At 41.7% G+C, this 23,808-nt stretch overlaps 1 protein-coding gene across 6 annotated transcripts in view; it reads left to right on the top strand.

Annotated features, from left to right (window-relative positions):
• LOC105260865 (alanine and glycine-rich protein-like) overlaps window positions 1-23,808 on the top strand; it is a 71,676-nt gene that overhangs the window by 2,071 nt on the left and 45,797 nt on the right. Inside the window, exons 1-3 of one of the 6 annotated variants that reach the window (XR_006584170.1) lie at window positions 4,073-6,122; window positions 7,349-7,401; window positions 8,133-8,173. The exons of 4 other annotated variants lie outside the window; for them this stretch is intronic. The gene's annotated coding sequence lies outside the window, so the exon portion shown is untranslated. Of the gene's footprint in view, window positions 1-4,072; window positions 6,123-7,348; window positions 7,402-8,132; window positions 8,174-23,808 lie in introns of those variants that run through there. One more of the 6 variants, XR_006584168.1, reaches the window with a different exon arrangement.

The raw sequence follows: 23,808 nt of genomic DNA, 5'->3' as shown, positions 1-23,808 counted from the left end.
AGATGACGGATGTTTGGTCATTTTTTGTGGTTTGGACAATGTTCATGTTTTATCTGCTTTCAAACGTAATTAAGGAGCGAGCTTGTCTTTGTCTTGATCTATCCATGGTCAGAGAGTGGCCTCATCTGATGTTTACATTCTGCCAAACTGTGTTCAACAGGAGAGCACAAGGTCTACCTAAGAGAGCTAGCTATCATCTAGTAGCATTACAACTAAATATCAGAAGCTGCTTTTCTCTTTCTCTAGTGTTTTGCATTCTCTGTACCTGTAAAGTGAGGGGACTTGATGACCTAGAAATCTTTCTATTTCTAAGGATCAAGTTATTACGGTAATTTGTATGCATGCAGGGCACAGTGTAAGTTCCACACTGGTAGAGTTTGAAGTTTCATAGTCCTTTGGTGCTTTCCACCAAAGGAATTAAAAGCAGTAGGAAAAGAGAGCACAGAATTGGAAAGTTACTGCCACTAACTTGCTGTCTGCATTTAACTAGAACCCTTCCCCTGTCTAGGCATTGGGACATTCATTAGTAAAACAGGAGTTAGGATAAATGACCTCTGTTTCACTAACCTTTTTGTATCATAATAAACCACGCCCAAGACTTAGTAACTTTAAAAACGGTGGTTTATTTTTACAATTCTGTGGGTCAGCTGGACTCAGCTGGGCCCACATGGTATAAGCTGAGGTTACTCATAGAGACTGCAATCAGCTGGGAGCTCATCAAAATAGCTTCTCATCCTCTCAGGCCTGTCTTCTCCACCTGGTGTCTTATTCAAATTTCTGCACGGCAACTGGCTTCCAAGAAGACAAGTCCCAATGAGCAAATGATTATCAAGCTTTTGGTTGCACCACGCTTGCTAATGTCCTGTTGGCCAAAGCAAGTCATAGAGCCAAACCCAGAGTGAATGTGGAAAGGGACTATGCAAGCTTGTTCACAAGCAATCATGGTTCACTGGGACTACCAGTGTAACAGCCAACCAAGACCTCTGAGTTCCCAGCATTTGCCACAGGACCTGGCACACAGGGTGAGGGTAGGAGTCACAAGCTGTAATCCCCAATATGTATATCCTACACCATATTTATTATTTTAAAATTTGACATTTTCATAAAGTCTGAAGTTCCATCTTATCTTGAAATATTAGAGAATCTGACTATATTGGATATACATGGCAACAGTATGCAATGGTTAAGTAGCAACTAACTTCTTTATAGGAAGCATGTGCTCTATAGATTTCCACTGTCACCATTGCCCCCTGTTGTCTTCTGTCTGCAGGCTCCACTCATTTAAATTGCATGCCTAACCCATAGAGATATTTGAGTTTGCAGCCCTTGGCGTTAGAACTATAATGGAGATAACTCAAGGTTTCTATCTTTTTATTAAAACCATATTCTACTGTAAGAGGAAAAAAATACTATTGGGTCAAATTCCAGCAGCTCAAGGAATTTAAAAAGTCTTATATTGATAGAAGCCTTACCCCAGCTATACGAGAGACAAGCTGAGCCAAGGCTTATCACTTTAGTCAAACAAGAACTCAGGTTCTCAGGTATTTTTATTGCTTCAGGCTTGAAGCCAGCTGGTGATTACATTTGGTCATCAATAAAGGCAGAAGACCTTGAGGCATATTTCAGTTTTTCAGATAGCTCTGCTTTGGGGTTTACAAGACCTGCTAACAACAAAGTGGTCAGGTCCACAATCCCTTAACCAAAATCCTAAGGTCTGAAACATATTCAGAATTCAAAATTGTTTAGATTGTACAAAGACAGTATGGTACACATGCAGTATATGTAATATAACACACACAGTGGGGTCTAGGAGAGCATTTCATAATAAAATACATTAATTTTGTGCAGCAGAACTTATGTGAACCTGTTACCAGTTAATAGCCTCTCAGTTCCAAGTTCTTTTACCTACTTTGAAACACAGGAGTGGGACCCTCTGAATGTTTCCCCTCTCCTCTGCCTGCTGGCACAACGTTCCTAGAGGAACACAAGCAGATGGAGGATCTTCTCTTCCTAATTCCAATATACTTTATTTTCCTTCTTGCTTTTGTGGTATACAGCAGCACATGGTTTGCAGAACCATATCCAAACCAGCCCCCCAACACATATACACGGGTGGCTGGGACATTCATAGGGTGGCTTCCCAGTGAACTCAGTGACAACCTCAGTGGGAAGTTTCCTGCTCGCCAGCCCTAACCTGGAGCACTTCAGCAAATGTCACCATCCAGTGGGTCACAATTAACCGTCTCGCCAGTAAGGTCTGAATCTCAGCCTAGCTGTGAGGGTGGAAGGCTCCTCCAAGTTTCTTCCTCAGGTACTCTGCATCAGCCCTAAAGGTGATGGTTGCTCCTTATGACTGCTGTTTCTCTATTTAGAGTTGTCTTTGCCCCTTAGTACTTGATGCCCTGTTCCTAGTTACTAGTTTTTTCTGCTTTTTGTTTCTTTTGTTTTTTAGATTCCACGTATAAGTGAAATCATCTGTACTTGGTTTTTTTCTCTGTCTGACTTCTTTCACTTAGCACAATACCCTCTAGGTCCATCCATGCTGTCCCAAATGGCAAGAGCTCACTCTTTTTTTGTGGCTGAATAATATCCCGCTGTGTATGCATACCACGTCTTCTTTTAACATTCCTCAATCAATGGACTTGTAGGTTGCTTCCATATTTTGGCTTTGTAAATGCTACAGTAACATTGGGGTGCATGTATCTTTTCAGGTTAGTATTTTCATTTTCCTTGGGTAAATGCCCAATAGTGGAGTACTAGATCATATGATCTTTCTATTTTTAATTTTTTGAGGAACCTTAATACCGTTTTCCACACTGGCTGCACCAATTTACATTCCCATTAACAGTGAACAAGGGTTCCTTTGTCTCCACATACTCAGCAACACTTGTCATTCCTTCTTTTTGATACTAGTCATTCTGACAGGTGTTAAGATGAGATCTCATTGTGATGCTCCGTAGCTCAGGGGTTAGAGCCCTGGTCTCGTAAGATGATATCTCATTGTGGTTTTGACTTGCATTTCCCTGATGATTAATGATGTTGAGCGTCTTTTCATGGGTCTGTTGGCCATCTGTATGTCTTTGTGGATAAAATGTTCAGGTCATCTGCCCATTTTTTAATGGAACATTTTTGGGGTTGAGTTGCTTAAGTTATTTCTATATTTTGGATGTTAACCCCTTATTGGATACATCATTCACAAATATCTTCTATTCAGTAGGTTACCTTTTCATTTCGTTTTGATATACAAAAGCTTTTTATTTTAGTGTAGTCCTAATATTGCATTTTTACTTTTGTTTCATTTGTCTGAGGGGGCATATCTAGACAAACGTTGTTAAGGCTGATGTCAAAGAAACTACTGCCTATATTTTCTTCTAGAAGTTTTATGGCTTCGGGTCTCACATCTAGGTCTTTAATCCATTTTGAGTTTATTTTTGTGTATGGTGTAAGAAAATGGTCCAGTTTCATTCTTTTGCATTTTTGAGAGAGAGAGAGAGGGAGAGCGCATGAGCAGGAGAGAGGAAGAGAGAGAGGGAGACAGAGAATTCCAAACTGTGTTAGCACAGAGCCTGACACAGGGCTTAAACTTACAAAGTAGGAGATCATGACCTGAGCAGAAATCAAGAGTCAGACATTTAACCTACTGAGCCACCCAGGTACCTCAATAATGTTTATTTTAAGCTGCTACATTTTGAGTTAATTTGTTCCACAGCAATAGATAACTAATAGAGATGCAAAAGAGAGAGAGTATGCATGCTAATTCAAAGTATTGGACTCCCGTGAGTTCTCTTTTAATCAAGGCACCATAAACCCTTGGGAGGGTTTTATGTCTTTCCCTTTCTTATGAATACCTTTGAAGACAAAGAGTGGCATTTTAAAATGGTATATTTTGACCTGTGATGGGTTTTTTTGATTCAGATACATTACTATAGAGAGGGATACTGCACTGAAATTTTTTTAAGTTTATTATTTTTTTTTATTAAGTAAACTCTATGCCCAACATGGGGCTCAAACTCACAACCCCAAGATCAGAGTCACATGCTCCACCAACTGAGCGAATCACATGCCCTTCCCTTTTTCAAATATTTTTATTTTTTTTTATTTTTTTATTTTATTTTTAAGTAATCTCTTCATCCAGCGTGGGGCTCAAACTCATGATCCCAAGATGAAGAGTCACATGCTCTACCGACTGAGCGCCATGCATCCTGCACTGAAATTTTGACTTCACTCATTTGCAACTAAAGTCAAAGAATGCAGTTCTTTTTGTTTGTTTGTTTGTTTGTTTGTTTGTTTAATCTGGAGAGGTTTTTTTAAGTTTATTTATTTATTTATTGAGTGAGAGGGAGAGAGAGAAAGCACGCATGGGGGAGAGGCAGAGAGAAGGGGAGAGAATCCCAAGCAGACCCTGTGATGTAGGCACAGAGTACAGCCTGGGGCTCAATCCCACAAACCAGGAGACTGAAACCAAGAGTTGGAAGTTGAACCTACTGAGACACTCAGGTGGCCCAAAGAATGCAGTTCTCTTAAGAGATAATCTTGTGAAACTCTAGGAAAGAGAACAGCAGTAAGAAGTAGTAAAGATAGCAGCTGCCGGGCTGCCTGGGTGGCTCAGTTAAGCGTCTGACTTCGGCTCAGGTCATGATCTCACAGTTTGTGGTTCGAGCCCTGCGTCTGGCTCTGTGCTAACAGCTCAGAGCCTGGAGCCTGTTTTAGATTCTGTGTCTCCCTCTCTCTCTGCCCCTCTCCCACTCACACTCTGTCTGTCTCTCTGTCTCTCTCTCAAAAATAAGTAAACATTAAAAAAAAAATTTTTGAAGATAGCAGCAGCCTGTTTATCCGTATGACTAGGCTCCATGCCTTATCCATCTATCTATAGAATTAAAAACAAGGTAGTTATCATAAACATACATATTAGCACATTTATTTGAACTGAAAAACAAAGCTAGACTTTATCTGACAGTCTTTTTGGCTGACTGGTTTGGTAGTGTAGACTGGCTTTGTCAATAATAGATTTTAGATGAGTTATATCTTTAGTTTCACAATTTTTTAGGAAAATACATTTAAAGCACGTAAATAGAAACATTTCACCAATTATTGACAGACATGTATGGAAATTAATATTTGTGCTTTCCCAACCCTTTTTAAACTTATCAGGTTATATAAGATACCTTCAAGTGAAAGAGTAAAGAAAGGTTGTATTAGAATAGAATACACGATGCCACAGTAGCAAATTATCCCTCTGTATCAGTCCAGTCAGTCAGAGAAGCAGAATCACTCAGTGTGTTAAGGGATTTTTTTTTTTTACAAGGAGTTGACCTTATATAATTGTTAAATGTAATTAAGCAGTCTCTGTAAGCCCATTGTCTTCACATTCAACACTGGATCGAAAGTCCATGGGGCAGGCAGTCAGGAAGGGAAGGAGGATATAAAATGGGGGAGAGCAAGCCTAAGCCAAACTGGAGCCCCATGAGGATAGACTGAAGCCTGTAAGTTCTTATTTCCTCTGACCTTGGTGGTGTAGCTGTCCTGCAGAGGCTGGAGCCCTTCGTCACATAGCTGACCGCACAATTGTGACCCCAGACTCAGAGAATCTAAAGAAGGCTGTAAGGGAACATGGAGTGACAGTGGACCCAGACACTCTTCACACCAAGGACGTAAGCGAGCAGACCAATGACAATGTGTATGGGCTACAAAATGACTTCAGTTTCACTTCTACTCTTCAAATGCCCCATAGGAACTACCTTGTGGCCCATGCTAATCAGAAACACAGTGGGACAAAATTCAGGGAAATGTCACTCAGCCTCACCAAGCAGACATCTTACTAAGTTTCCACACCCTGGGAACATAATGCCTTAACACACATTTTTTGTTCATTCACAGTCCAAAGAGGTCAGCTAGTCTTCTATCTTACAGTTACACCATCTAGAATTCATGGTCTCCCATATTGTTGGGAGAGAGAGGACAGAGGAGAGGGTCACCAGCTGTAACTGCCTTATCTCAGAAGCACATCATTCTTGCTCACTGTTCATTGGTCAGCACCTAATCATATGGCCCTAAGAAGCTGCAAGAGAGGCTAAACAATGTACTCTCCCTGCACACCTAGAAAAAAGGAAATAAAGTAGATGGTGAGTACATAGGACTGTCTCTGCTATGCAGGTATAATTAATAATTATTTTGTAAATCTTGATAAAGACTTTTAGGTATGCTTTCCAGAAATTGAGACGGTGAATTTCTCTAGTGACTGTATAAAAAATGCTTTTACTAAGATGATTTCCAAAACTTTGCACTCAACAAAATTGATGGTTGAATTAAATTTTAATGATAATTTAGAATTTTGTGGGGTGCTTGGGTGGCTCAGTTAAGCATCTGACTTTGGCTCAAGTGATGATCTCGCAGTTCTTGAGTCTGAGCCCCACATTGTGCTCGCTGCCATCAGCATGGAGCCCACTTTGGATCCTCAGATCCTCTGTCCTCCTCTCTTTGTCCTTTCCCAACTCATACTCTCTTTCTCTCAAAAATAAAAACAATAATAGTGCTGACTATGTAATATTTGACACAATAACTTTGAAGGAATCCAAAGAAGTTGCATAACATTGCTATAAGACAATTTTCATTTTTACATAAACAAGCCTCTTAAGTACTAACATCTATAAAAATGTGACCTAAAAATAAATTTGAGTAGTACCTGGCTGGTTCAGTAGGTTAAGCATCTGACTTTTGATTTCAGTTCAGGTCATGATCTCATGAGTCATGAGATCATGCCCTGCGTTGGGCTCCACAGTAACAGCCCAGAGCCTGCTTGGGATTCTCTCTCCCCCTCTCTCTCTGCCCCTCCCTGCTCACACACTGTCTCTCTCTCAAAGTAAATAAAAATAAACTAAAAAATAAACAAATAAAAATTTGATGCTGAATCCTCTCATTCTAGCAGTGAGTAATATTCATGCATGGATATGCAAACTATTTAAATTATTGGTTGATTTAAAGAAGTAGTTCTAATTAAATTATGTTTAATTGTTGTTTATCAAAATGTTAATGTACTGTTTGACCACTTGCATTTAATAACAATTACAATGATTATTTTTTAAGTTTATTTATTTATTTAGAGAGAGAGTGCGCGCATGTGTGAGCACAAGCAGGGAGGGGCAGAGAGAGAGGTAGAGAGAATCCCAAGCAGGCTCCACACCAGCAGTGCAGAGCCCGATGTGGGGCTCACTCTCACGAGTCATGAGATCATGACCTGAGCCAAAACCAAGAGTCAGGGACTTAACTGACTCAGCCACCCAGGTGACCCTACAATGATAATATAAATGCAGAAAGCTTTTTTTTTTTTTTTTTTTACCAACATTCTAAGCCTGTGATCACCAAAAATGAAAACTGTAACATACAGAAGAGACGTAGGATAAGGTGAGCATTAAGACTTTCAAGCATAAAACTTGGGGGTGGGGGGGGGGAGGGGAATGGAATGGAGATAAGAATTCAAGGAACAAAAAAAAAGGATATAAAATTTCCACCTATTGAAAAACAGCTTGTTCATGTATATTTTAAAAGGATTATGGTATGAAATTACTATATATTTAAATTTCACTGAGAAGAGTAACAGAACAGCTTTGTTTTTAAATGTCAATATTTACAATACACTGAAAACCGTATTCTTCTCGACTCTTTAAATTTATGCTGAAAAAATTTAGACATTTTAAGAAATGAGTAATTCTATAATGTTTCAAACTTTACAAGAGGAAAAAAAAGTCAACAATGCTCTAGATCATTTTGGTGAATGCAGAAAGGGTCTTGCCTTCCTGAGTGCCAGACTCAAGTCTAGGATCTTGAACAAGACTATACATGTGCCAAGAAGTCTTTGATGTAGATGTGAGAGAGTTGGATTTAGAAAATATTTCCCCTCGATAATAGCCACGGACATACCGGTTAAAACCAGGTAGCCAGTCTGTGTGTCCCACTCCTCACTCCTGAGTAGCAACATGGCAGGCACGTAGCACGGAAGGCTCTTCCCAGTGTAACTCCAATACACCCTTCCAAATTCATTTCTCACTATGCTTTGCTCCACTTCCTGTTCTGGCTCCTCATTTTTCCCAGAACAGGCCATCAACCCTCATAACGTCATGTCTTCACGTTTGCAGGTCCCTCTTTCTGGCAGTTCTCCCATCTTGGAGAGGATGAGGTGAGTGCTTGCAAGCAGAGTCCAAAATGAGGGGCAATGAGAGGTAGGGCAGTGCATTATTCAGCAATTTAGTGTGAACTTTTTTTGCCAGAGCCTATCCCAGGCCCTTCTATAGGCCCTGAGCAACTTGGAGGGTTCCAAGGATTAAGAAATTTATCCCAAGGAGTATCCTAAGTTCTGAGGAAACCAGCTGGCAGAAAACAGGTAAAGAGGAATGAAGTTATGTAGGGATTTCCTAATGAACCAGATTCTAGCTGCTAGAACACAGAAGTTATAAGACTGAGGTTTCCAGCATTAATCCCAATGAGTTTTTTGCTTGTGTATTCAGGTGCTTCTCCTGTTGATGGTCTTATTCTCTTCCCTCCCACCTGAATGGGAGTGTTGTATGCCTGCTTCTCCCTTTTTTTTTTTTTTTCCTCTCTGCTGGAGGAGCTTTGTAACCAGTAGCGGCTCAGAATTACCAAACTTGAAGGGAAGTGTATGCACAAGGAGCCTTATCTATGTAACAAGATGTGAAAATGGGACGCTTTCAGTCTGGAGTTTCAGCTGTGGCCTCAAACCTGAAAATAATAGGTGTCATTTTAATGCAGAGTCTCAGATGAAGTTTGGAAGGCCTATGAAGAAGGTTGTCCAAAAACCAGTTCTGCCAGCTTAATCAGCCCATCCCCCTACTTTGAGGGTGTACTGGAGAGATTTGGAGACTGATCAGCTAAGACAGAAGAGCATTTATAGAATTCTTCCCTCCTAGTACTGCCCAAGTGCACCGCAGGGGGCCTTCAGGGGCCACTCAGATACAGAAGTGTGTCCCCTAGAGTTCGGAAACATGGGCACTGGGTCCTCATTCTTGTCTGCAAAAGTGAATATGTGGGCAGTCCAAAGGCTGAGTGGCAGCCCTCTTTTCACAGAAAATACCCGTTTCTGGAAAGGCCTGCACTTCCAAAATTCTGAGGGGCAAACATGCATGCTTTGGGGTTAAGCCAGGGATTCCACAAAAAGATTGTCTTAAGACGGTTGCTGACTGGAGTGCCTGGGTGGCTCAGTCAGTTAAGCGCCTTGACTCCTGATTTCGGCTCAGGTCATGATCTCACAGTTCATGATTTCGAGTCCCATATTGGGCTCTGTGCTGACAGCACAGAGCCTGCTTGAGATTCTCTGTCTCTCTCTCTCTCTCTGTCTCTCTCTCTCTCTCTGTCTCTCTCTCTCTCTCTCTGTCTCTCTCTCTCTCTCTGCCCCTTCCCCACTCACTCTATCTCTCAAAATAAAAATAAACTTTAAGAAAAAAGAAATGGATGCTGACCAAGAGAGCCATCTGGAGGGGGAAGGTGATTCCTACAGTTGTACCCTATGAGGGGTGCAACATAAGAAGGAAGAGATTAAGAGGGGAAGTTTTGGGGCAGCTAGCCAGAGGAGGTAACTCTTATCTGGGAATAACAGGAACCCCAAAAAGTGCCCCTTGAGAAAAGATACCAGCCGTTGACACGAAATATTTAGGAGATACAGGTGCCGGATTGTAACTGGGCAAGTCAAGGTGTTTTCTCCCTTGCCTCAGGTTGGGCTCCCCAGGATAGTCCTCAAGAAGTATCCTGAGATGATACTGGACAAGGGCTTTATGAAGAAGTACTCCCAGGAAGACACCTGGGTGGCTCAGTTGGTTAAGCATTCAACTTTGGCTCAGGTCATGATCTCGGGGTTCATGAGTTTGAGCCCCATGCCAGGCTCTAAGCTGACAGCTCAGAGCCTGGAGCCTGTTTCGGATTCTGTGTTTCCTTCTCTCCCTACCCCTCCCCAGCTTGTTCTCTGTCTCTTTCTCACAAAAAAATAAAAAACAATTAAAAATTAAAAAAAAAAAAAGTACTTCCGGGAGAAACCTGTTACGGAATGGGGAACCAAGAAAGGGAAGGTGCACTCTGAGGCAGAGTTCAGTAAAGTAGGGTTTGGGCCTCAGGCTGATCCTGCGTGATGCTCCGGGATATAAGTGACTCCCCAGGGTTGGTCCTAACTTGAGCCAGAGCTTTCCTAATCCTGGATCAGCCAGTCAGCTTCCAGGCACTTCTGGCTCTCTATGCTTTGGGCAAAGCAGCAGCAATAGGAGGGCCATCCTTGAAAAACAGTACATTTGATCCTTGAGCAATTTGGCGGTTAGGAGTGCCAACCCCCTGTGCACTTGAAAATCCACATAGAACTTTAGACTCCCCAAAAACCTAACTTACAGCCTACTATTGACTAGAAGCCTTACCGAAAACATTAACAGTCAATAGTATTTTGCATATTATACGTATTATATGCTATATTCTTAAAATACAGTAAGCTAGAGAAAAGATAACATTAGGAAAATCATAAGGAAGAGAAAATACATTTATAGTACTATGCTGTTTCAGAAAAAAACCTGCATATAATTTAAGGGGATCCATGTAGTTTGAACCCATGTTTTTCTGTACATGTTCTAGGTGCCCATCACCCTTGACGGTAACACTTCTGCTGTTCTAGGTGGCTTGCCTTTAAAGGTGTCCTAGATCTTCATCCCTGAGGGGTCTGAGGCCATGGATACTTTTATCAAGCTGGGAGTGCTGTCATTGACTATTCAATGGGGCAGGGGCATTGGGGGATGCCTTTGTGGCAGGGGATGGGGGGCTTTCACTGACCTGGTAGCACAAGGGCTCACTGAGCTAGTGCCACAAAGGGAGCATGCATGGTCTGCAGTTCCCAGCCTCACTCCTAGGGGAGTTGTACAAAGTCCTGTTCTAGCTCTTCATCATAATGATGTATTGCATGGCGTCTTCTGTTTCCATTTCTGTCTTATTTGTCTTCTGTAGTCTCAGTGTATCAATATTAGCTTCCCGTGGCTTTCACAACAAATTGCCACAAACTTGATGGCTTTGAACAACAGAAATTTATGCTTTCACAGTTGCAGAGGCCAGAAGTCTGAAATTAAGGTATGGGCAGGACCATACTCCCTCAAAGTCTCTAAAAAAGATTCCTTCCTTTTCTCGTCTTTTCTTTTTCTTCCATGTTTTAATTATGGTAAAATATGCATAACTTAAATTTATCACGACACATTTTTAAGTGTACAGGTCAGTGGCATCAAGTGCATTCATGTTGTTGTGCAGCTGTCACCACTGTCCATCTCTGAACTTCGTAACGTTTTCCCAGACTACATACCCATTAAACAATAGCCCCCCATCCCACCTCCTCCCCAGACTCCAGCAACCACCATTCTACTTTCTAGCTCCATGAATTTGACTACTTAAGGTGCCTCATGAAATGGAATCATCTAGTATTTGTTCTTTTGCAACTGGCTCATTTCACTTAGCATAGTATCTGTAAGGTTCACCTATGTCATAACATGTGTTAGAAATCCTCCTTTTTTAAGGCCAAATGATATTCTATTGTGTGTATATGCCACATTTTGTTTATCTATGCCTCTGCTGATTGACACTTGGGCTGCTTCCACTTTCTGGCTGTCGTGAATAATGTAGCTATGAACATGGCTGTACAAATATCTCATCAAGTCCCTGCTTTCATTCCTTTGGGTATAGACTCAGAAGTGGAATTTCTGGATCACATACAATTTTATTTTTAATTTTTTTGAGGAACTGTGGTACTGTTTTCCACAGCAGCTGTACCATTTTACATTCCCACCAGCAAACGCCCAAGTGTTCTCATTTCTCCACATCCTTGCCAACACCTGCTATTTTCTGTTTTTTTTTCTTTTTTGTTTTGTTATTGTTTGTTTTGTTTTGTTTTTGATAAGAGCCATCATAACATGTGTGAAGTGTTATGTCATTGGGATTTCAATTTGCATTTCCCTTATAATGGAAGATGTTGAGCATCTTTTCGTATACTTGTTGGCTATTTGTTTATCTTCTTTGGGGGAATGTCTAGTCAAGTCCTTTACCCATTTTTGAATCCACTTGTTTTTTTCGCTTTTTGTTGTTGTGGTATAGGAATTTGTTACACATTCTGGATACTAATTTCTTAAAAGGTATATGATTTGCAAATATTTTCTTCCATTCCCTTTTTATTCTGTTGATAGTTTTCCTCGATGCATAAAAGATAAATTTTGATGTATTTGATTTTTTGTTGTTGTTGACTGTGCTTTTGGTGTCATATCCCAGAAATGTTTGCCAAATCCAAAGTCATGAAGTTTTTCCTGTTTTCTTCTAAGAATTTTATACTTTTAGCTCTTATTTTTAAGTCTTTGGTCCACTTTGAGTTCATTTTTGTGTATAATGTAAGGAAAGGGTTCACCTTCACTCTTTTGCTATTCTTACCTCTTCAAGCATCTGGTGCTTCCTTGTGTTCCTTGTCTTGTGGCATCACCACTCCAGTTCTGTCCTGGTGCTCACAAGGCCTTTTTCTCTTTCTCTCTGTGTTTCTCTTCTATGTCTGTATCTTATAAGGAACCCATTATTGGCCCACCTTAACCCATGATGATCTTAAGATCCTTAATTGCATCTACAAAAACACTTATTCCAAATAAGGTCACATGCTGACATTCTGGGTAGAAATATTGGTGGAGGACCACTATTCCTCCTACTATAATGTCTACTCTAATCTCCTTTGCCACAAGCAATTTTATTACCGATCCTTTTGTTTCCCTTCCTTAGAACAATCTTTATCATCCTCTGCCACATCCTACTTAAAACATTCCACTCAACCCAATAGTACCAGGTCCTGATCTATTGACTTTTTTAGCTATAACCCTTCCTTAGTTTTTTAGTGGTTGCTCTAAGGATTGCAATATACCTCTTTAACTTTTTACAGCCTACATAGAGTTAATATTTTAACATTTCACCTAAAATATAGAAAACTTGGAACTATATATGGATCCATTTAACCCTTCCCATCTTTTATACCATAAATGTCTTATGTGTTACATCTACATACATTACAAACCTCACAAGACAAAATGATACATTAAGCTTTAAATTTTTTGATGTATTTCTTTTATTTTTTTGTTTGTTTATACATTTTATGGGAGTTTTTACTTTTACTTTTTTTTTCATTTTATTTACTTGAGAGAGAGAGAGAGAGACCGAGTGCAAGCATGAGCTGAGGAGAGGGGCAAACGGACGGAGAGAGAGAGAGAGGGAGGGAGGGAGGGAGGGAGAGAGAGAGAGAGAGAGAGAGAGAGAGAGAGAGAGAATGAATCCCAAGCAGGCTCCATGCTCAGCACAGAGCCCAACATGGGGCTTGATACCATGACTCTGGGACCATAACCTGAGCCAAAATCAAGAGTCAGATGCTCAAATGACTGAACCACCCAGACACCTCTAGTTTTTGATACTTTACTCATAATGGGTCTTGGTATGGGTCCCTTTGGGTTCATCGTCTTTGGAACTCTTCGGGTTTTCTTGATCTTGATGTCTGTTTCATTCTCCAGATTAGGGAAGTTTTCTGCCATTATTTCTTTAAATAAATTTTCTGCCTTTTTTTCTCTTCTGCTTCTGAAACACCTAAATGTGGGTGTGTTGGGCTATCTTTACTTTTTCTCTTTTTTTCATTTTTGCTTCTCTGGTTGAATGAGTTCCAGGACCCGATCTTCCAGTTCACTGATCCTCTCTTCTGCTTCAGCTAGCCTGTTTTTGAACCTTTCTATCGTATTTTTCATTTCAGTTATTGTATTCCTCAGCTCTGTGACTTCCTTTTGTGTACCTTCTTACATTTTCTCTTTATTGAAATTCTTACTTTGTTCATCCATTCTTCTCCTGAGATTGATGAGCATCTTTATGACCATTATTTTCAACTCTTTGTCAGGTAAAGCACTTAACTCTGTTTCATGAACATCATTTTTTGAAGTTTTACCTTTTTGTTTGTTTGTTTGTTTTGGAATATATTCATCTCTATGCCTTTATTTTTCTTGATTCTGTGTTGGTTTGTATGTATTACATAAAACAGCCACATCTCCCAGTCTTCAGGAAGGGCCTCATGTAGATGAAGCTTATTATTTAACCTTGCCCTAGCTCTTGGTTGTTTCTCAAACCTTTATGATTGTCCAAGCAACGTACTTTATTTTTAGTGGCTCTCGGTAGCTGAGAGTAGCTTCTCAGTGTCAATATCAGTTAACACCCAGATTCAGACTGATTGAAAGTGAGACTCATGGGCAGCAGCTTTTAAAGTATGCAAATAATTATAGTCCTATAGGACTGCAAGCATAAGCTTCACTGGCCAGAGAGCCATATGATCTAGAGATGCCCCCTGAGCAGCAGCTGCAAGACTCAGGCTTCTAGGTGAGTGTACAGCTCTTTTCTGGGAGATACTGGCAACCTATAACAAAGCAGAGGCAGAGTGCCGAGATGTGTCCACTGGCCTCCATCCCTGGAGAGTACCTCAGTGGGTCCCTACATGTGTGCTGAACCTGAAGCCTGTCTCTCAGTCTGAAACTCCAGGACAAGCAAATAGGTCTTGTTCACAGAGACTGGGGGTATGTTTCATTCTGCTCTCTGCACTGTGCCCTGGGGATAGTAGACATCCAAGAACTATCTCTGATTGTTGCAGACACATGGGACGCAAGGAACACAAGCGCACACAGATGCAAGGGATCAAGGGGCATTGGGCAGTAGCCTCAAAAAGCAGGCACTGGGCATAATAACCAGGGCACCAGATGCATGTACGAGCTCCCTTCTGGGAGACATTGACCTCTAGAGAGTGGCAGAGGAAAGCATGAAGACAGCACCTGCCCTCCAAGGTCTCTGGAGAGGATGACAGTCAGCTCTTAGGTGTGTGTGTGTAATTAGAAGCCTGCCCCTCAGGCATAGCTCTGAACGTAAGATAATAGGCCTCTTTCACTGAGAGATTGGACGTCTTAGTCTGTTGCCTCTTTACCATGTCCTTGGGGTGGTAGCTGGTTAAGAACTGTTTTTTTGTTGTTGTTTTTAGTAGACTCTATACCCAATGTGGAGCTCAAACTCACAACCCTGAAGATCAGGAGTCACAAACCTCTACCTCCTGAGCCAGCCAAGCACTCCAGGAGCTCTTTTTTTATTTGTTACAGACCTGTGGGACCCACAAGCGTAAGTCCCATTGACCACCAGGGCCAAGCAACCTAGGGGTGTCCCCTGGGCAACAGGTGCAAAAATCAGGGTGCCAAATGAGGGTCCAAAGCCCCCTTCCAGGAGATACCTGTGCACTCAAGCAAGGCAGAGAGCATAAAAATGGTGCCTACTGGCCTCCATCTTGGGGCAGTATTTTAGTAGACTCCTGGATGTGTGTCACATTAGGCTAATGCTTTAAGATAAGCAAATAAGTCTCTTTCACAGAAAGCCCTGGGAGCTTTTCAGTTGTTTACCTCTGCACTGGGCTTTGAGGTTGGGTGAGTCTGTGCACATGTCCGTTTAAGAGTTGTTCCTCAGTTCTTTATAGCCTCGTGGTTCTCATGGACTCAAGCCCCCTTAGCATTTATGTATGTATGTATGTATTCAGAGACAGAGACAGTGCAAGTGGGGAAGGGGCAGAGAGAGAATCCCAAGCAGGCTCTGCACTGACAGTGCAGGGCCTCAAACTCACAAAACTACATCATCATGACCTGAGCCAAAACCAAGAGTCAGATGCTCAACCGACTGAGCCACCCAGCCACTCCCCCATTAGCTTTTAAAGATAGATGGTTGGGGACTCATCTCTCAGGTGCATGTCTTAAAAGTTGGGGTACAAGAGGTGGAGTTCAAACCATTCACTCCTCAGTGAAAAGCTTGGGGTTTTGCGTTCCCTTCTGATTATGAGTCACCACACTAATGGTAGGCTTCATGGGGAGATTGTCTCTCACTTTATTCTATCTTCTATGTGAGTTTTTTCTGTTGCACCCAATGTGTAAGCATCATTCAGCTGGTTTGGGTGTTTTTTGTTTTGTTTTGTTTTTGTTTATCAGAGGAAATTGTTCCATCTGTACTCATAGGTTCAGTGAGTCTATGGAAGGAAGTGAGTTCAGGATCCTCATACATCGTCACCTTGGACTGGAACAGATACATCTTTTGGAGGACCACAATTCAACCCTCTCCATCTGTCTTCTGACCTTCATTCTCTCTAAGTCAGTAGTCAATTCAAGTTGTTCTCCAGTATGTAATTTGCCATTTTTCTTTGGTGCTTTCAAGATTTCCTTTTTTTTTTTTTTTTAATTATTTTTTTAATCTTTATTTTTGAGAGAGAGAGTGTGAGCAGGGGGGGAGCAGAGAGAGAGGGAGACACAGAATCTGAAGCAGGCTTCAGGCCCTGAGCTGTTAGCACAGAGCCCAACACGGGGCTCAAACTCACAAACCGTGAGATCATGACCTGAGCCGAAGTCGGATGCTCAACCAACTGAGTCACCCAGGCACCCCAAGATTTCCTTTTTATTTTTGGTTTCAGCAGTTTCATTATGATGTCCCTGAGTATGGGTTTCTTCATATTTTTCCTACTTAAGATCTGCTGACCATGAATTTATCAATTTTTATGTCTTTCACTAGATTTGGGGCAATGCCAGTCATTTCTACAAATATTTTTCTGTGCTGTCTCTACCTCCTCCTTCTTGATATATCCTATAGGTCGCTGAGTCTCTGTTCATTTTTTACCCATTTTTTTCTCTCTTCTGTAGATTGAGTAATTTCTTTTACTAACTCTTTATCACCTCCACTGTGCTGGTAATCCTATCTAGTGAATTTTTTGTTTTGGATACTGTTTTTTTCAATTCTAGAATGTATATACATATATATATTTAGTGTTTCTTTATTTATTTTGAGAGAGAGCGTGAGTAGAGGAGGGACAGAGAGAGACACACACACAGAATCCTAAGCAGGTTCTGGGCTCTGAGCTGTTAGCACAGAGCCCAACATGGGGCTTGAATCCCCGAATCATGAGATCATGACCTGAGCTGAAGTCAGACAATTAACCAGCTGAGCCACCCAGGCTCCCCTTTATCTTTTTTTTTTTTTTTAACACGTATAGCTTCTGTTTTTCTGCTATGATTTCCTTTTCATTTATTGCAAATCAATTTTCCTTGATACCACTGAGTGTAGTTACAATAAACTCTTTAAAATCCTCATCTAAATTTCAACATCTGAGTCTTCTCAAAATTGGTTCCATGGGCTGTCTTCTCTCTGGAGAGCAGGTTTCATTTTCCTGTTTCTTCATAAAGTAATTTTGTACAGTATCCTGGGTGTTCTGAAGGTCATGCTGTAGAAACTGGATTCTGTTGTATTTCTCTGAAGAGTGGTTTTGTTTTCATTGTTGTTTCTAAGCAGCCAGTTAACTTGGTGGTTTTCAAACTGTAAAGTCTGTCTCCTGGGCATGAGCTCAAATCTCAGTTCATTTCTTTTATTTTTAAGCTGGGCTGCTTGCAGTTAGTCCTGTGTGTGCATAGTTCAGGAATGAACTAGAGTTTAGGCATTGTTTGTACACACAATCTGGAGCTTCTTGTCTCTCTCTCTGCTTTCTGGGATATCCCGCCTCACTTTATAGCAGCACAGTTGTCCTGAAGTTTGTTCTCTCATTTTTAAAGCAAAGAGACTGAGAATTTTCTTTGAGACTTTTTGCTGCCTTGAACAGCACCAACTGCCCTGTACCCTGAGGCTAAAGGCCACAAAAATTGGAAACACCTCATGCTATTCTCTTCTTTCAAGTGTCAACCCCCCTCCAGTATATACTTGCCTTTATTTACTCTCTAGTGTCTTCAGGTTGTTGTTGTTGTATTTTTGGTTTTGTCTTGCATTTGGTCTAGAGTTTATAGTAGTTACCTGTGGGAACATCAGATTTACTCATTGCTCAGGAATAGCACAGTATACCCATGTTTTTTCCTTCTCCATCAGTTCATTGTAGACAGCCTCTTCCAGTGAAGCCATAGGTATCAGCTAAAGTTGAGGCATTAGTGGGGCTCAGAACTGGAAGAGTATTAAGTCACCCAGTAAATCGTTCAGAGCTATATTTTCAAATGCAGAATATACTTTCTCTAAAGCCAAAAGAAGCCTGCCAAACATGATGCTTCTTACTTAGTATTAGGAGTTTCAAGGTGCAATAATAATTCCTATACTCTAATGGGAATGTCCTGGCGTGACATGCCCCGAATCACTGAGCACTTCAGAACCACCCTAGCATAGCAAGATATTTATCTCCCAACCTCTGGAGCACATGGTCTTACCAGGCACCTAGAGTAGTTGCCACGTCTTGCTCATCAAGTCCAGTTAATATGTATCCGTATAATAGACCAATGTAATGTTCCATGGAAGATCCAGAAAATCGGGGTCCACTGGGCTGTGTTTTGACAGAGAACAGTAGAGGTAACAGAAGAGCCCTGAGGTAAGACTGTGAATGTATGCTACGTAAGTGCAAATTGTGTCTCATCTTCCTTTCTGATGGATATTGAAATAGGTTCGTTAGATCAGTAGCTACATGCTATATAAGAGAGGCTAAGTTGCTTCGTTCTAGTATAGATCCTACATCATACAGAGCAGTTGCAGTGAGACTACCACTCAGTTAAGTTGGCAGTACTCCACTGTTGTCTGTGGTTTTCGTATGGACCAGACTGGTAAATTAAAATGGAATATAATGAGGGACTACTACCCTTGAATCCTTCACGTTTTTAGTGTTAGCACATCATTCCACCCAAGAGGCAATATTGTTTGCTGTTTGTGAATCAGTGTCTCAACCAGACTTGGAGTGGATTGTAGTTCAGGAGCTTTCATTTGGCCTTTCCTACTATAATAGTCCTCATTACGTAGATCAAGGAAGTAATGCAAGGGCTCTCCCAGACACTAAGCATATGCAACCTGATTGTGTATTGGGATACAAAGGAAATGGTCACTAGGTGTATCTGTGAAGATTTGGACCCACTGTAAAAAAGACCTGGGTCAGGACTGCATATATTGTCTGGCCTCCAGAACCCCTCCTCTCTAATGATGGGTCTTTGATGTGCTTTAGCTTTGGAACTTTTTTTTTTTTTTTTTTTTTTTTTTTTTTTTTTTGAGAGAGACACAGAGAGAGAGAGACAGCATGAGTATAGGGGAGGGGCAGAGAGAGAGGGAGAGCGAGACTCTCAAGCAGGTTCCACTCTTGTCAGCACAGAGTCCAACATGGGGCTCGATCCCACAAACTGTGAGATCCTGACTTGAGCTGAAATTAAGTCAGATGCTTAACTGATAGACGCCTCTAGTTTTGGAACTTTTAATCCCCTCCTCAGCACTCTGTCGTGGTAGTTCCAGCATAGTACCTCATTTAACGTGGGCATCATTTTTACCAAGTATTGAAGTACTGTCCCACTATTAGAGTCAGTTCCAAGGACCCTTGTCAGGGTATTAAACATTAAGTCCTGGAAGAGATCCCCATATCAACAAACACTCCTTTAACCAGACTGGTATTCCATCCCACAACCCCAAACCCTGCTTCAGCATCCTCAAGGTGCACTTATAAGAAGTACTCTTGGTTCTCACTGATACATAATAGCCTGGTCCTGTAGCTTCTTTCATGAGTAGTTCTTTTCCACCCTTAGCAGGGCCAGCTCTTCCCCAGATCGGTCATGCTGAGACTTAACCTCAGTTATTGGCCTAGTGTCCCGGAGGGGATGGGGCATATTATTGAAGAAGGGAGGTATTGTGCAGGACATCTGCCTCAGTTGAGGTCTCTGCAGGGAGGGTCCTACTTTTGTCCACTAGCAAAAGAACGTGATTCTGGGCACTTTTGCATGCCCGCATGTTCAAAGGGATCTAAAAGTTTTGTGTTCTCAAGTGCATCTTCCCAAATATCATCACCCCAAGTTTCAGGGTCCCACTCATTCCCCATCAAAGTCCTGACTTCAGTATGGGAGACTTACTGAGGATGCAAAGTTAGCTGTTGCTAAAGTTCTTTTTTTAGAATACAGTCTTATGCCTGGACTTCAACGTAATTTACCTTCCAGATAAGTAAATAGCAGTCTTTTTAAAAAGCTACTCAAAAGAGGCCCCTTGACTTTCATTTCTTGCCTTAAATTAGTAACTATCTGTATTGAGCCTGTCATTTTCTCTCTTCCATGCATCAATAGCATCCAGCAACAATAAACTAACTTCATAGCCCTTTAAATGATTGTTTCCTCTGTATTGCACAAGCTCCCATAACTCCTGTCAGCTATATCTGGTTCTAGTTGTGCAAAGGTACATATGTGAGTAATGGCAGTGCTACAGCATCCCAGGTGCTGACAACATGCATTTCCATCAGTAAGAATGTCCTTATTGCCACGTGGCCAGCAAGTGATCAAATTCCAAAATCCCATCCTTAAAGTCTGTGTCCTAGGACCAATACCAGTTTCAAACGTTTTCGGTAGATTTCCTCAGAAGTAGACTATGAAGTGGGAATTTGGCAGGAAGGAATCTATTAAAGAAATGCTCCCAGGAAAAACTGGAAAATGACTAGAAGAAGTGGGATGGGGGGGGGGGGGGGAGAAGCAAAGCAAGGGTGAGACTTCAAACAAAGTCCCATGGAGGGGGCCTTTAGCCTGATTCCACAACGGAACTTTGGAATATAAATCATGCCTCAGAGTTTGCCCTGACTTGTTACAAGGAACCTGGGCTTCTGTACTCCTACTTTCATACTCCAGGCAATCACTGGCTGTGATCCACCTTTTGGTGGGTGGATGTAAGTTCCCAGGCTCTTCTGACTCTGTGCCTATATAGACACAGTGGCTCCAGTAGCCCTGGAGCAGGCCTTTGAAGAGAGTCTCAGGTGTGGATGGTGAGAAGCAGAAGACACAAAAGCTGGGGGGCAGGTAGGGAGGTGGAGGTTAGCAAACATCATAAAGGGGACTTGGGTGGAGCACCAGATGTATCCATTACATACCTGTTACCTTTCCTTCCCTCCCTGACTCCTTAATTACTTCTCCAACCCTGGAGGAATCAGATGCACCTAAGTGGGAAAGAAGAGGAAGAGAGCAAAGTGGTAGCAATGGTGAAGTGCACTATACTGGGATAGGCTCTGTTATACTGGGGTAACAAGTAGCCCTAAAATCTCAGCAGCTGATACAATAAAGTTTATGTTTTGCGTATGCTTCATGTCCTACATGAATTGGCAGAGAGGACTGTGCTCCCCATGGTCACGAGGGACTTAAGTTGTTAGAAGGGCCACCGTCTTACTCTGCCCCATCTTGAACACACAGCTCCCCCGGTTTTCTTCATGGGAGAACTATGCTTGCATGGGCTTTTCGGTGTGCTTTAGCACAAGTGCGACAGTCACATGTCACTGGGCAGCACAAGTCACAAAGCCCTGCCTGACTGCGCAGGAACAAGAAACGTGGGGATCAAATGGTGCAGTCGGTGATTGTCATCCCAGCCATGCCTGTCTTTTTACTACAAGCTTCTAAGTCTAGTTCAAACTTCAGCTGAATGAGAAAAAGTTATAAACCAAATGAGAAAGTAAAACTTGGTAGCTAGAAGTAATCAAATAATTTTGGAAAACCTATGAGATTTGCCAGAGATTTTATCACTGAGGCGGGGGGAAAAGATTTTTACCTAGCAGAGAGGATAGGTACATAATAAGTGAATAAGCTTACCAATAAACAACTGAAAATAACCAAAATGCCTAACTGTATTGTAACCTATTGTGGTTAAATAGATTAGATTATGTGCATTCACAGGTGGGTAGATCATTTAGTCATTTAAAACTATGTTTCCAGAGAGCTTTTAGTGACATTGTTAAATGCTTGTGTTTTTTTGTTTTAAAGTGTTTTTTTTTTTTTTTAACGTGTATTTATTTTGAGAGAAAGCGCATGAGCATGTGCAGGAGAGGGGCAGAGAGAGAGAGAGAGAGACAGAGAGAGAGAAAATGAATCCCAAGCAAGCTCCGCACTGTTGCGGGGCTTCATCTCGTGAACCGTGATAGCACGACGTGAGCCGAAACCAAGAGTCAGACATTCAACTGACTGGGCCACCCAGGTGCACTGTTGTTTTTTTTAATGTTAACTTATTTATTTTTAGAGAGAGCATACACACGTGCTTGCAAGGAGGGGAGAGGCCAAGAGAGAGAAGCCCAAGTAGGCTCCACACCATCAGTGAAGAGCTTGACTCCAGGCCCAAAACACGAACCATGAGATCACAACCTGAGCCAAAATCTAGGGCCGGACGCTTAACCAACAGAGCCGCCCAGGCACCCCTAAATGCTCATGTTAGAAGTGAAAAAAGTCAGAATATAAAACTATGAGGGGCATCTGGATGGCTCGGTCAGTCAAGTGTCTGACTTTGATTCAGGTCATGGTCTCATGGTTCCTGGGATCTCAGCACAAAGCCGCTTCAGATTCTCTGTCTCCCTCTCTCTGCCCACCCACCCTGCACTCGCGCGCACACTCATGCACTCTCCTTTTCTCTCTCAAAAATAAATAAATAGGGGTGCCTGGGTGGCTCAGTCAGTTATTAAGCATCTGACTTCAGCTCAGGTCATGATGTCACAGTTCGTGAGTTCAAGCCCTGCATCAAGCTCTGTGCTAACAGCTTGGAGCCTGGAGCCTGCTTCAGATTCTGTGTCTCCCTCTCTCTCTGCCCCTTGCCTGTTCATGCTCTGTGTGTGTGTCTCTTTCTCTCTCAAAAATAAACGTTAAAAAAATTTGTTTAATAATAAATAAACTTCTTAAAAAGAAACTGTATATGAGAATTCCCATCTCTTACCTGGATTACTGTAAAGGCCCTAATTACTACTGCCCCCCCATCCCTTAATGCAGTATGTTCCTTACACTGCAGCTGGTTACCTGTCCGCAATATAAAGCTGATGTAGCATGTGGCCTTCAGGATAAAATCCAAATTCCTTTTCGTAATGTCTATATATCCCTTTGGTCATCCCTGTATCTTCTTTGTTTTTCTCAAATACCCACTTCATACCTTCTCAAATTTATATTTCCATCCCAGGTGTTTCCTGGGCTCCAGATGTATATAGACAGGTGACATCCCTCTTTGGTTGTCCCATACTCATCTCAAATTTGATACATTCACAATTAAGCCTTTAAAAAAAAAAAAAAAGAGCTCTTTAAAATTGAACTTCTGATTCTCTGTCTTCACCACACCCACTGTTGTGTTGTGCCAGTCTTTTCTAACTCAGTAAGTGCTACCTCTACCTACTTAGCCAGCAAAGCCAGAAATCCAGGAACCATCCCTGAGTTTCAGCTCCTTTCTAACTCCGGCGTGCACTTGGCCTCTGATTCTTCACTATGTCTTGGTATTTCAGCTTCTCAACTTCCCTTCCTAACTGGCCTGTTCTCTGACTACAGCCGGGTTCAAAGAACTAAGAGATTCTGATTCAGCTTTGTCCCTCCTGGGTTTTTTTGATGTGCTGAAGGAAGTCAGCCCATCTTGTTGGCTCTGCTTCATGAGATTTTCAGTGTGTCCATGCTCTCATGGAACTGGTAAAGAAATGTTTTGCAAACTTTTTCAAAACTTTATCATCCCAGTCAAGGTGATAAGATACACAGAGGTAGCAAAGACAGAGCTGTGGACTAATTTAACAGTTGATGCAGTCCTCTGACAGTGTCTCTTCTTGTGCCTATACACTATTTTACTTCATTTATGTTTGTTTTACATCTAGACTTTTTACTTGTTTCTTTGTTTTTTTTAAGTTTATTTATTTATTTTGAGAGAGAGAGAGAGAAAGCACGAGTGGGGGTGGGGCAGAGAGAGAGAATCCCAAGCAGGCTCTGCAGTGTCAGCACAAAGTCCAATGTG

The sequence above is a fragment of the Felis catus genome, chromosome A1, assembly GCF_018350175.1.
Source record: "Felis catus isolate Fca126 chromosome A1, F.catus_Fca126_mat1.0, whole genome shotgun sequence".
NCBI lineage: Eukaryota > Metazoa > Chordata > Mammalia > Carnivora > Felidae > Felis > Felis catus.
The sequence above is the reverse complement of the archived record's forward strand: the minus strand, read 5'-3'. Positions and strand labels throughout refer to the sequence as shown.